This window comes from Ochlerotatus camptorhynchus, unplaced genomic scaffold (genome assembly GCF_037179485.1).
Source record: "Ochlerotatus camptorhynchus isolate MF236.1 unplaced genomic scaffold, CSIRO-AGI_Acam_v1.1 ptg000022l, whole genome shotgun sequence".
Classification (NCBI taxonomy): domain Eukaryota; kingdom Metazoa; phylum Arthropoda; class Insecta; order Diptera; family Culicidae; genus Ochlerotatus; species Ochlerotatus camptorhynchus.
The window spans coordinates 987,518-1,002,810 of NW_027040514.1; the positions used below are offsets into that span (position 1 = coordinate 987,518).

At 38.7% G+C, this 15,293-nt stretch overlaps 1 protein-coding gene across 4 annotated transcripts in view; it reads right to left on the minus strand.

Annotated features, from left to right (window-relative positions):
• Positions 1 to 15,293, minus strand: part of LOC135705672 (uncharacterized) — a 279,530-nt gene that overhangs the window by 80,735 nt on the left and 183,502 nt on the right. The window lies entirely within an intron of this gene.

Consider the following 15,293-nt stretch of genomic DNA (forward strand, 5'->3'; position numbering starts at 1 on the left):
TTTATTAATTTCTTATCGAAAATCTGAGCAAATCAACAAAGTTCTCTCTACGAAAGTTTCTGTACTTCCACAGTGGTTGTTGAACAACATCTCAGTTACGTGATCTCAAACGAAGCTCTCTGAACTACACAATCCATTGCCCTAGCAAAGCTGGAGATCAAATTGAAATCAAAATATGTTGTTATGATGGAAATTATTTTGAATACTCCAGTTGATCTCATTTTGGTTGACTTAACGGTTAACACAGCAAAAATGAGACCAAAATTTTACACTGTTGAATCAAACGGAAAACTAATCTTGCTTTCAATGAAATCATTTTGATTACTGATTTTGAATTCATAATGTTTAACTGAACACGGGCGTGGCGTAAATGGTTAGTATCCATGCTTCTCACACTGAAAAAGTTGAGCTCAAATCTCACCCCGGGCAAGTCATGAATGACCTAAAATGTGTTAAGCGAAACAAATAAACAATAATCATTAGTTCAACGACAGATGAACTTAAATTAAATTTTAAACAAGACGTTAACAGCAAAACTTCAAGTTAAGTTGCTTTCATTTAAAAAGTTTTGACTGCAAAATGAAAGCACAATATGATATCAGACTTACGTCGCGACAATTGAAATCAAAATGAGTTTTCATTATGATAGGAACTGCAAACTTTAATATCGATTTGCTTTCATTTTGTTAACCGACTTTGCTCGGGTGAGCTTACTGGAAGTTTCCAGACTCTTTATGAAGTTCCCTGAACTTGTCGGAAGTTCCGCCAACTTCTGGAAAATGCAGTCAATTTCAAGTCAACTTCCCTGAGCCGAGGGTTTCCATAACTTATATAAACTTTCCTAACTTCCATACATCTCTGGATCCAGCTAACGATTTCAACAATATTCATAAAGTTCTATTAGAGACCTTGTCCAATCCACATCTTTGAAGGTAGACTTGAAGGTCATGAACTTGTAAGTGGTATGTTTTTTTTTTTTTTATTAAAGTAATTTTCAAAGAAACTGAAATATTTAAACAATTACGGTAAAATGTGTTCAATATTGAGAAATCAATGATGTTGTGTGAAATTTCGTGTTTATTAACATATTGCCTACATTTAGGCGTAACTATACATTTTCAGAATTTGTTTTTGAAAAGTCAGCTGAAAATATAGGGTGTCTCAGAATGTCTCAGCACGACTTTGGAACACCGCTGCTTGTTTCAAATGACGTTTAAACAGCTGGTTATCACGCCGAATCATTATTTGCATTTCGTGCACAAATGGTGCACTATCGCCACTCCCCTCCTCTGAGTCAATTACCGAAATTGGAAGGTGTAAGCATCGGAGCCGTTCGAAACGCGATTCGGATGTATGGTGATGAAGCAACTTTTCAGGACAAGTAAAAATCTGGCCGTAAATTGAACCCTGTAGACCGAAATCTGGACCGGAAAATCGTGCAAGTTGGATCCTCGAAGAGTAACGTCCAGCGGGCCAAGGCAAGAATGGGTCTAAAGACGTATAAGAAGCAGAAGAAGCCAAAGCGGAGTGAAAAACAAGCCGCATCCGTCAAACCGAGGGCTCGGAAGTTGTACGACCAATTGCTGAGCGGAAAATCGGTTGTGCGTGATTATGGGCGATGAATCATAAGTTATATTTGATTACAAAACTCTTCCTGGTGATCAGTACTTCACCGCTCGTGATGGCCGAAGCGTTGACGACGCGGATAAGTCGATATTTACCAAAAAATTCGGTAAAAAGGCTATGGTTTCCCAAGTAACAATTTTGGTTTTATGAGGGTTCTGTAGACCATGATTTAGACTTGTAGCATGTTGTAAAACTTCGATAAAACTTGCAATGTTACTTGGGTTGGCAAGTTATTTGTGACTGTGGTATGCTTTCCAAACCGTTTGTGACAACGGAGACAATGATAACCGATGTTTACGTGCGTGAGTGTTTAAAGGGTGATACGGTCAAAATTTGGCCAAGGGAAAACGCGTGTAAATCGGTGAAATCGTTTATTTAAAAAATCAAATTAAATTTCTTTTTCAAGTTCAATTAGTATAAAATTCAGGAAAAATATTCAGTTAGGCTTCCGCTTTTCCAAATCCGAATTGCCGGGCCTTACGCTTGACCCCTGCCATCAGATTTTGTACAGCCACCTTGTCCACCTTCTTCGCCGCAGAAAGCCAGTTTCCCTTGAACTGCTGCTCGCCCTTAGCAGTTTTTTTGGTCTTCTTTAGGTTCCGCTTGGCAATAGCCCAGTATTTCTCAATTGGGCGGAGCTCTGGCGTGTTGGGAGGGTTCTTGTCCTTGGGAACCACCTGCACGTTGTTGGCGGCGTACCACTCCATGGCCTTTTTACCGTAATGGCAAGATGCCAAATCCAGCCAAAACAGTACGGAACAACCGTGTTTCTTCAGGAAAGGCAGCAGACGTTTATTCAAACACTCTTTCACGTAAATTTCTTGGTTGACAGTCCCGGAAGCTATGAAAATGCTGCTTTTCAAGCCACAGGTACAGATGGCTTGCCAAACCAGATATTTCTTTGCGAACTTTGACAGTTTCATGTGCTTGAAAACATCTGCTACCTTTCCCCTTCCTTTTGCCGTATAAAACTCCTGTCCCGGAAGCTGCTTGTAGTCGGCTTTGACGTAGGTTTCGTCGTCCATTACCACGCAGTCAAACTTCGTCAGCATCGTCGTGTACAGCCTCCGGGATCGCGCTTTGGCCGTCGTATTTTGTTTATCATCGCGATTTGGAGTCACTACTTTCTTGTAAGTCGATAGTCCGGCTCGTTTTTTGGCTCGATGCACGGTTGTAGACGATACACCCAGCTTATTTGCGGCATCTCGGAGAGAGAGGTTAGGGTTTCGCTTGAAACTACCGGCAACTCTCTTTGTCGTCTCAGCGGCTTCCGGTTTTCGATTTCCCCCCGATCCAGACTTCCTGGCTGTCGACAAACGTTCCCCAAACACTTTAATTACATTTGTTACGGTTCATTTGGCAACTTTTAGCGATTTTGTCAACTTTGCGTGCGAGTAGCTCGGATTTTCGCGATGCGCGAGCAAAATTTTGATACGCTGCTCTTCTTGCTTGGACGGCATTTTGACAACTGAAGAGTGAATTCCAAAATAAAAATAGGAGCAACATTCTACACACACACACCTTCAAAATGAGGGGTGTTCAGGTTTTTTAAATGCAAAATTGAAAGAAATACGTCAAGTTGATATTGACCAAATTTTGACCGTATCACCCTTTAAACAAGCGTCTGTTACCCATGATCCGCAAACACGACGCCTCAGTACTGGTTTGGCCGGATTTGGCGTCGGTTCATTACTCCAAGGACACGGTAGCCTGGTATAAGGCCAAAAAGGTCCAATTCGTACCCAAGGAGATGAATACGCCAAATTCCCCCCAGGCCAGGCTAATCGAAACTTGTTGGGCCCTGACCAAAGCATATTTGCGGAAACATGTAAAGGCAGCGGATTCCGTTAGAAAGTTTGCGAAGTATTGGGAAAAAGTATCCAAATTGTAGGAAAGGCATATGTGCTGAAAGTAATGGGTAGCGTGAGATCAAACATCCGTTGCTTGGCTTACGACTGATCAGATCGTGGATTTTCTACGTTAAACTGAGAATACTGTAGAGAGACATAACAATCGAATTTGCTGTAAACCAGAGTTACGTTATCGTTTTTTTAAATCGTGCTTAGACATTCTGGGACACTCTATACACTTCACACAAAGATCTTATTCGGATTCAGGAAACCCAAATTTAGTAAGAAAAGTTACTACAAATTTACTTGACAGTAAGTTGAGGGGTTTATCAATTGCAAAATCTATATATATGTTATATCCTAAAAATAAACAAAACACTAAATATGATTTGTAATCAGGCTGGAGACTTCATAGCTACTGAGTTTAATACTATTAGGTTGTCAATTTAGTATAATGTTGAAATTTATTCATATATTTGTATTATTAAGTGATCAATTTGCCCCCGGAAGAAATTTAACAAAACTCTTGGCTTGGCTTGTGTTGAGTACTTGGCACTGATGAAGTCTGCAAGTAGTAGACGAAATACGCGTATCTGTCAAAAGATAAGCAATTATACTGGAATTTAAAGGAAATAAACCAACACACTCAAAGCTCTTCATAAAGGGATTTCGTTAAGAAGTTCGAAAAATTTAAAAGATTTAAACTCCCTTAAACAGGTTTTATGAATTTTCTCTAATTTCTATGTAATTCATTAAACATATTGAAAGTTTGTTGAACTACTATGAAGTTCACTGCACTTCTATGAAGTTCCCAAAACATTAAAAATTTCGTTGATTTTCTAGAAGGTTGCTGAAGGTCTACGAAGTTTATTGAACTTCTACTGAATTGACCAATCCCAAGTCAAAGTATAATGAAGTAAAAAGAGTGTCCGAGAACTTTTATGAAGTTTCCTGAAATTAAACAAAGAAATCTTATATAAAGTTTTCTGGAGCTCTACGAAATTCCCAGATTTTCTACGAAGTTTCCTATATTTTTACAAGGTACCTTGAACATCTACGATGTCCTTGAAATACCCCATATTTGTACGAAGTTCACTAAATTTCTATAAAGTTCACTATATTTTTACAACGTTAGATGCCATTCTACAAAGTTAGAAGAATTTGCTTCGCCGAAGTTCACTAAAGTTCTACAAAGTTAGTTGAACTTCTTTCACCTTTGCTGTACTTCTGAAAAACTTCCAAAACTTCTTCGAAGTTTCATGAAGATCTGCGAAGTTCATCAAAGTTCTACAACGTTCCCTGTACTTTAACGAAGTTCTCTGACCCCCATGCTGCTCCCCTGATCCTGTCCTTCGACAATGTACCCCTCTAATCTCGGGTAAGCCACGTGCATTCGGCCCAATTCCTACTAGGCCTAGAATTATGTAAATTTGTTTAGGAATCAATACGGCTTTCAAATAAATTAACTAGATAAAAAAAACCCGAAGTTCCCTGAAATCAAATACTGTTGTCTTATTTTGTACAAATTGCCTAACGTCTGTAAAGATTCAGTTTAATAAATCTAAAATATTGAAGATATGTGAAGAAATTTCGTTGATCTCTGTTAAGATTTTTTCTAAATACAACTTAGACCTTTTCAAAAAATGATACTGACGTATTTTTTTTTTCGGAGAAAAAAATTTGCAAGATGCTCTTAGCCCGGTTTTTTTTTCTTAAAGACCATGCAACTTCTTCTCAGACGTCATTTTAATCAAATGTACCGTTTTCAAGTTATGCTTTTTTGAAAAAAATTAAACCCATTTCTTAAATACACTTTTATAAAAATTAAGTCTGGAACATTTTACAATGTTTCAATTGAGAATATCATTTTGGGTAGCATCCAACATTTATTCAAATCTGAATGGTTCGGTACAAAAGTATTATTTTGAGCAGAAAATACTCATTACTCATACTGGGCATTTTATATGATGGGACACCGTAGTATGGAAAAACATAAACTTGACCTCGTAAAGCGAGAACAACCCTTTTTTGGTTCCATTTGGGTTCCCAAACAACTATGCAAAATTTGGGGACGATTGATTGTAACCCGACTTTCCACATTGCGTTTGAAGTTTGTCTGAAAATTACTATGGGAAAACCTTACAGTTGATATTCACTTCCGCTAAGAGATACACGTAGCGTTACAACTTTCCCACGCGTTTCAACTTGGCCCAGTGTACCTTAATTTAGTATGTCCCTTCTATACTTTGGATACGTACTCACCAGAACATGTTCGGGTCGTATCTCCGGAACCAGTCGACCGGTTCGAACAAATATCGGTCTTTGTTAAAGGTACCATTCATTTGGTCCTTTTGGGTATAATATTTACAGTATATGGATAATTAGTACTTGCAATAATCAAGAAGAGGTTGTAAAGTATATGTACGACTTATAAAACCTGTCAATTTCGCTTTCAGAGCGTCACAATAAGCAGTTTTACGATTCGTGAGCGTTCACTCAGAGTGAACGCTCACGAATCGTAAAATCGCTGATTGCGACGATCTGAAAGTAACATTGGCAGATCTTATGTGTCAAACACATACTTTACAACCTATTCCTGTAACTTACAAGTACCAAGTATCATTATAACATCTAATGATTTCAAAATTCCGTAAGAGATGAACTAGCCTCAGGCTAAAAATCTCTAAAATAAAGAAAAAAAAAAAAAAAAAAAATTCAAAATTCCGATAAACATTTTTTATAGCAAGTGAGTGGAAGCAACTCTGCTTTTAAATTTGCCGTTAAATGCTTGTTCGATGAACAACTTGCGAGTGTTATTTCTGTTTGTCTGTGCTAAAAGTATCTTTAGATTCCATTTGGAGTTCTTATCACACTGCGTTAAAGTGACTATAATAATAATAAAAAAAACTAGCATTATAGAAGTATGGTCCGGAATCTTCAGTAGAACAGAACGAAATGTTGTAAAACAGTTTACGGCCAATTTTTTAATCTACTTCTACTTCTTCTTCTTCTTCTTCTTCTGCTTCTCCTTCTTTCCTTTATTTAACGTACACTCAAAAATATTTCAAAACTAAGTAAGTTTAATTTTTACGCATTTTATGGTGAGGAAATATTTATACATTGATCCGATTAAATTTTGTTATTAAAAGTATGCTAAGTCCTAATAATGGGGGGAAATTTTTTCAGTGTACATAATGTCATGTGTCAAACTCGTTCAAAATAAAATAAAAATCAGAAGTCAACCAGCAGCAGCAACAAAGTGATTCCCAGAATAATGCAACATCCGGCATCTAACCGGAACATGTTGGCCAATTATCCCACCGTGGGTGGTTCTTATTCTATCCGAGCAGCACATCATGAATCATGGAAAAGATTTTTTCGACTGGAAGACCCCGATCGAACCGCGATTCGGGGAAGTGACAAGGTGAGTTTAAACAGTTTCACAAACCAAGCACGAACTTTGAACACTTCAATATTCTTAACATCCCAACCTTCCCTCTCTTCCCAGGCCGGTTACTACACAAAACAGTTGATGAGCCTGAATGCAATCATCCTGTAGTGCGATCCGTTTCGTTCAGTATGGTCAATTTCTTTGGTATGTATTTTTGAGTGAGGCTTCGAGGCAACTGACGATTGACGAGGACGATCGAGATTAGAACAAAATTTCCCAGGGGAACCGCATAGATATCTTTTTGGAGGCCCACTTATCGATCAAGTCGTTTGAATTTTTTCCCTAGTAGCACGCTTGTCACATATCGGTTGTAGAAACTTCTTTGCGACTTATTTCAGTCATAAACAAGTTGCTGCAACTTTTCTTAACGGAAGTGTGCTACTCGGGTCGGTCCCGTTTATTGTGTTAAATTATGATAGAGGATAAATTTACTCATGGAATCTTGTTATGATTTTCATAATCAATAAATATTTGAAATGTTACTAGCTAAATAGCTCATAAAGATTATATTTTTTAAATAAACCGACTTTATACATCATAAGAATAATCGCACATTATACATTGAAGTGGTTAAAGTATTTTTATACTAAGTCAGTTTTCTCAGGAAAGTTGCGATTTAGCGTAGCTTTTAATCTATTTAGATTTGAAAGAGATAATTCAAATGCGAATGCACTGCAATTTTTTTTAAACCGGAACAAAATTGAATGGAAAAGATTGATCCAGTCGATTTTTGGTACGTTTGAGAACGATTCAGAAAACCAATCAATTGATCCAAAAGAGTCGATTGTTTGATTTGCGATGGTTGGGCCAGTTGGAGATTAGCTACGGACGGGAAGCGAATGCCAGGGAGGCGACTTCCACGCCTGGAACCAATCAAAACCATCATGGGCCAGGACTAACGGCTTCACTTCCCTTTCGAAGGAAGATGTGACCAGAGATTGAGCATGCAGTCAAGCTTAGAGATGGACGTAAACTGTGCAAGTTAAGGAAGATTTCCGTTTAATCCACTAAGTGAAATAATCGTGCAATGCCGTCTATATGTTGGATTAGGCTATTGGCAAGATATTGCGTAAAGAGAATAGCTAAATTCATGTTTTAATCGGTAATGTTTGAAAGGCCAACAAAAACATGTTTTCGAAATACTGCGAGGCAAAAATGCACGAGAAGCATACATTCAGGCTTTATCGATGTTATTCTCTATTGAATTTCAATGGTTACGCCTGATGGTTATGCTTCGCATACTACAGTTCGGGGAGTGCATTATTCCCCACTTAGAGTAACAAATAGTAATGTTGAACATAACTACTATTTTTCTAATAAACACGCCATTAGAGCTACCGTGTTGAAAATGAAGCATGTGCATTAATTTCTAATAACTGCTTTTTGTTTCCATTCATATAGTAGATTTAATGTTAAAGTGGGCGCATATTGTCCGCCATGGAATTTGAATCCCATTTATCCTACCACTCAACCACCGGCATCGTCGTTGGATCGACTGATGTCATGGAAATTTTTGCAAAGTCTCTATTTTTACATTCTTAATACAGCATTAATTTGTTTCATCTAAGGCTGAGCATGATGCTTTTCTCTATTTGGCAACCTAAAACTGCCTTTTCATGATCTAACTTTGAAATAGTCATGATAAACTTCATGGGCTTTAAACTCCATAAAGCAAGCAAATTATTATCCCGCCTATAAATCATGAACGTGATGTTATCATTGCTAGTAGTACATTTTCTAATACAATAACACGGCATAAAAATCCAATGATGCACTTTTTATGGCCCGTAAATCATACAACCGTGCTCGCTTCATTGCTTTTAATCCATCGGTTTTCCGCTCTGTTGTGCCGAGTGGTCCCGGTAGACCGGTTCGGTTGGCCATATGGGCACAGGCAGTCGGTGCGGGTGAAAACGGTCGAACGCAAATGGAAATTAATTAACATCCAGCAGTCAGATACGCATCTTGCCAATATTGCACGGCCATATCGCCGTTCCGGCGCGACCCGTGCTGCCAGATTTCAATTTGAATTATCTCGCACTGTCCATCTTTTCGCTGTTGGGAACAATGGAATTTCTCGTCGGTGCAATTTATCAGCAGGCCAAAGTCGAGGGTCTTCAACAATGAAATTCTTCCCAACGACGACGGGCGTTGAAAAATGGAAAATTCTTCGCATTTGTGGTTGTTTTCTTTTTTATCTACGATGAATGGCCCGGGGTCCGTCGTTTTCACTCGCTGTGCTGTTCTGCCGAATCGCATCGTAAATAATAGGCACAATCATAAATTTAGTCACATTTGCATTTAGGCTGATGTCCTGCTCTCTCGTGTCGGTGCTATGGACAATATTGATTTCCCTTGGTGGGTAATGCTTGGGGGAAGGGGAGATGAGTTCTCTCGTGGCTTCACGCGTGGGATATTATTTATTGACTTCGCTGTATGCTGTGGGTTTTCAATAATTTTCGCAATTTTATTGTTATTTCAATTATTTTTGGAGGGTTGCAGCACGAAGCGTGGAGCGATGGATAGAATCGCACAAACAATTGAATTTGACAGAATCGATTGAATATTATTCTTAATAAATCCTTAATCGTTACTCTAATGTTTCTATTCAGTAGATTTTCTGATATAAATTCAAGTCAAAGAGAAGAAATGAATGGGGTATTTGTGACATGGTAAGTTTCGCTGATCTGACAGTCATAATAAATTATTCTCGGAATCTACAGTATTGCTCATAACGTTTGAAATTTTCTGCATTTTTCATGTATAACATTCAAAGTGTTTTTAGTTTGCGATATTCAGAGTTGGTTGGAAATGCTATCTAACATGAAGCTTTAGTGTGATAATTTATTAGTTAGAGAATGGTCTTAGAAGAGGGCATCTATCTACCTACCCTCTTCTAAGACCATTCTCTAGCTAATAAATTATTACACTAAAGATTCATGTTAGATAGCATTTCCAACCAACTCTGAAAATCGCAAAATACACTTCGAATGTAACAACTCAAGGCGGGAGTAGCCGTCAACAATGCTGATGATGGTACAGCACGCAACAACCACTGTAACTGCTTTCTCTCTGAGACAGAGCGTAAAATTATTGACTGCTTAGGCTGAGTGTGAAAGCACTGCTCTATTCAATTCATTGCTCTATCCAGACCGTATAACATTCAGTCACTCACGACCAGGCGACTCACTCCGCTTTCCTTCGCTTACACAGCATGTAATTGCGGCATTTTTCCATAGAAAATGTACGCTCAGTCATTCAAAACAAGGATTGGGTACCATCACGGAAGAATAAAGGCTGAGCTACTGACTGAGTGCTCTGCTGTCAGTGACTTGTTTACTGCCCAATCATTCAGACTCTCACGAGCCAGTGAATGATGAGGTGGATGGCTATTCATATTCATATGAAAATGATTCATTAAATCTGACTGTTTTGCGCACTGCTCTGAGATGACCAAGTTGGTCATGACGAGAGGAGTAACACAATAGTTGGGTAGAGAAGAATTGCATTATAACACACCATCGACTGGAAATGCTTTCGGCAACGTGGGGCTTTAGGTAGTGATGAAGCGTCGCTAGAACTATTCCACAGCCGCAGACAGTATATGAGCAAAGCCAGGCGCACACTTTTTGGCCTATAGATTTGAAGGCATACTTAAAATTTCCGCGTACATCGTACGGGTTAGGCAAAGAAGCGTGCATTTTACTTTGTACTGTCGCATTAATGGCCCTTCGTTCATTTTCAACTTCTATCCAATTTTCATACTACCGTACTCTAACGGAACTATCTACATACCCTTTTCTAAGACCATTCTCTAGCTAATAAATGATTACACTAAAGCTTCATAATATTAGGTAGCATTTCCAACCAACTCTGATAAATAACATCTTTTTCAGTTTGATTTAGAAGAGTATCGAGTGTATTTAAAAAATGGATTATATTTAAAAAAAAACATAATATTGATTGATTGATTGATTACTTTATTATAGAGACTTTCTGCCGTTGGCTGGTTCGTCTCTGAGACATAATATGAAAATGATTGATCTGATCAAAATTCAGAAAAAGTTGTAGATAATTAACTGTTCTTCGATGAAAAAAAAAAAAAAATCCACTGAAAGTCTATTTCGTCTTTTTGAATTTCTATTTCGATCCAAGGTACAGTTAAATCCGACTGTAAATTAAATGGTGCTTATATCTCTAGCTTGAGTTGTCGAGAAATTTGCAAATGTTTCGACCGGCCCTGTAAATGAAAATGTGTTTTCCAGTGGTGGCATGTCCCTAATTGGATATTGTTAAAATCGCCCTCCTGGGCCCCCATAAATAGTGTTGCGCTGGCGCTGGCGATAACCGTCAGATTAACCTATTAACATCACATTCCAACGTATTCAAGCAGTTAGTATAGAATGAACTCACCACCCCGTAGGGCAGACTGGTATAACATGACTATTTCGTAAAAGTGCAATCTAAACTATTAGTTTTGTGTTTCATTATTCTCTGGGCAGCATCACGGTGCAAATGTGCATTCATTGTGGGTGTTAGCAAACACTCGTAGTTTTGTGCATCTATGTGTACCTACATTCAAGCAAGCAGGATGCTGAAGCTACGTCACTGAAGAGGAGCAGTAGACACAGTGCTAGCAATCGTCAATGCCGCAACGAGACGAAAGAGGAGTGGAGAATGGGTTTCAGCACGTTTGGTTTCAATTTACCTTACTTTTCGTCCCTATTGAGTGAAGTTTGCACGACCGGTGAGAGTAATTAAAAACTGCTTGAACATGAGGAAAATCGACCAACGTTTTATGCAGTCAAGGAGTAAACAAATAGACTTAGTGAAATATCTCTCGGTTTTCCACATATTCAGGAAGTTTTCCTCGGAAAATCGAGGAAAATTTTACTCATTCACTTTTTGCAATGTTTAGTCACTAAATTTTGAGTTACTCTCATTTGCCACGTGTTATGGTATTGGATCATCAGCAGTAGAATATAATGCCAAAAAAAAACCGCTAATTAACCAATTAGTCAAGCTTCAAGACTACAGATTAGAGTACCTGACACTTGAAAACATGTCTGGTACCTCCTCTATATGCATTTAGTTTCACATATGAAGTCCCTCCTTTTTGTCGGCCTAAAAATTACCTTCTAAGCCCCGCACCTAACGGGATGTTCCGAAAGATTTTTGTTTGTGCCGAGCATGCAAAAAAGGAGGGACTTCGGATGTTAATCTAAGTGCATAAATAACGGTACTGACAGCTTTTTCTGTGACAGGTATTCTATTCTCCAGTATGTGATAGAGAAATTATAAATCGAGTGTCTTAAAAATACATAGCATGTTGAGATATTGAGCTCGTAAGAGAGATTTTTTTCTCTCGCCAAAATTTGTCTGAAGAATTAAATTCTGCTGGACCCATTTTGAGAAAATCTCAGGATATGGACCATTTTGCCCAATTACACCACAAATGTAGAAACTATACTATACTATAATTTCTTGATTCGATATCTTTAAAAATCTTTGTCCTGTATCGCTTTACTCACTTCAAAACTCGTTTCAATCCTACCCTTGAATAATTTTGGGATACACTCTGGTTTCAATTGAAATTTTCACTGGAAATTCTGTTCATAATACTCTTGAAATTCGTTTAACAATTTACTACGAATTCTTAAGAATTTCACAAGAATTCACATGAAATTCACTTCATAATTCATTAGTGTTTCCTACCCACGACATCCTGGGAAACTTGCCAAAGATTTCATTTCCCGATTCCCGGGAATCTGGTTTAGTTTCCCGGGAAATAGCTATTTCTTTACCACCAATGGTGGTTTCGAATAAATTGTTGGAACTATTCAGACTAAACATCGTTGTTGGAACTATTCAGACTAAACAAACGATGGTTGTTTACGTTCCCGACGTTTCGGCCGTAGACTTGCGGCCTTTTTCAATGGTAGGTTCTATCGTTTTAGGATTGGATTAAAAATGCCAAGTAAAACTCAGAATAAAATAAAAAAGGTGTGTTATGTACCATTCTCCTCTATAATGTTTCTTACAAGAAAACGATGATCGAACAATGGTGAAACTAGATGGTCACTCTCTGGATATTATAGAAGAAACTTTCGAGAATAATTTGGGAGAATCTTACAACCAGAAGGACTTTTAAGAAGCTTTCGTTGGTTATCGGAAGAATTTTTCACGTGAACTTGGCAGAATTTTCCGAAGAAATGTTGGACAACATTTTAAGGAGAAGACGAAATACTTTTTTGGGCAAAGTCAGATGAAACTTCTTTGGAAAATCTAAAAATAAATCTGGGGGAAATTGAAAAAAAAAAAAACAAATCCGTGAAAATGGAAGAATGGGTCGGGTGGAGCCAAGATAAACTTTCGCAACAAGCTGGAAGAGTCTTCGAAAGGAAGTCAGAGACAACCTTCGGGAGAGGTTGAAAAACTGCCTGGGAAGTGTTAAGCCAATTCCAGAGAAAACTAGAAGGACAGATCTCCTAGAGATTCGGAGAGAATCTCTCCTGTAGATTCCAAGAGAATCTCTCCTGGAGATTCCAAGAGAATCTCTCCTTGAGATTCCGAGAGAATCTCCCCTGGAGATCCTGAGAGAATCTTTCCTAGAGATTCTGGGAGAATGTCTCCAACAGATTCTGAGAGAATCTATCTAAGAGATTGTGAGAGATTTACTTCTAGTGATTCTGAGAGAATCTTTCCTAGAGATTCTGGGAGAATCTCTCCTAGAGATTCTGAGAGAATTTCTCTTAGAGATTCTGGGAGAATCTCTCCTAGAGATTCTAAGAAAATCATTCCTAGAGATTTTGAGGGCATTGCTCCTAGCGATCCTGAGAGAATCTTTCCTAGACATTCTCGGAAAATATCTTCTAGAGATTCTGATAGAATCTCTCTAATAGATTGTGAGAGATTTACTTATAGCGATCCTGAGAGAATCTTTCCTTAAAATTCTGGGAGAATCTCTCCTAAAGATTCTGGGTGAATCTCTCCTAGAGATTCTGCGAGAATCTCTCCTAGAGATTCTGGGAGAATCTCTCCTAGAGATTCTGGGAGAGTCTCTCCTAGAGATTCTGGGAGAATCTCTCCTAGAGATTCTGGGAGAATCTCTCCTAGAGATTCTGGGAGAATCTCTCCTAGAGATTCTGGGAGAATCTCTCCTAGAGATTCTGGGAGAATCTCTCCTAGAGATTCTGGGAGAATCTCTCCTGGAGATTCTGGGATAATCTCTCCTGAAGATTCTGGGAGAATCTCTCCTGGAAATTCTGGCAGAATCTCTCCTGGAGATTCTGAGAGAATCTCTGTTGGAGATTCTGAGAGAATCTCTCCTAGAGATTCTGGAGAATCTCTCCTAGAGATTCTGGAAGAATCTCTCCTGGAGATTCTGGGATAATCTCTCCTGAAGATTCTGAGAGAATCTCTCCTGGAAATTCTGGCAGAATCTCTCCTGGAGATTCTGAGAGAATCTCTGTTGGAGGTTCTGATAGAATCTCTCCTAGAGATTCTGGGAGAATCTCTCCTGGAGATTCTGTGAGAATCTCTCCTGGAGATTCTGGGAGAATCTCTCCTGGAGATTCTGGGAGAATCTCTCCTGGAGATTCTGAGAGAATCTCTGCTGGAGATTCTAAGAGAATCTCTCCTGGAGATTGTGAGAGAATCTCTCCTGGAGATTGTGAGATAATCTCTCCTGGAGATTGTGAGATAATCTCTCCTGGAGATAATGATAGAATCTCTCCTGCAGATTCTGAGAGAATCTCTCCTAGGATTCTGGGAGAAGCTCTCCTAGAGATTCTGGGAGAATCTTTCCAAGAGATTCTGGGAGAACCTCTCCTGAAGATTCTGGGAGAATCTTTCCAGGATATTCTGATAGATTCTCTCCTAGAAATTCTGGGACAATCTCTCCTAGAGATTCTGGGAGAATCTCTCCTAGAGATTCTGGGAGAATCTCTCCTGGAGATTCTGGGAGAATCTTTCCTAAAGATTCTGGGAGAATAATTCCTAGAGAATCTGGGAGAAGCTCTCCTGGAGATTCTGGGTGAATCTCTCCTAATGATTCCGGGAAAATCTCTCCCAGAGATTCTGGGAGAATCTCTTCAAGAGATTATGGGAGAATCTCTCCTAGAGATTCTGACAGATTCTTTCATGAAGATTCTGGGAGAATCTCTCCTAGAGGTTCTGGGAGAATCTCTCCTAGCAATTCTGGGAGAACTTTTCCTGGAGGTTCTGAATGAATCTCTCCTGGCGATCTTGAGAGAATCTCTCCTGAAGATTCTGGGAGAATCTCTCCTGGAAATTCTGGCAGAATCTCTCCTGGAGATTCTGAGAGAATCTCTGTTGGAGGTTCTGAGAGAATCTCTCCTAGAGAT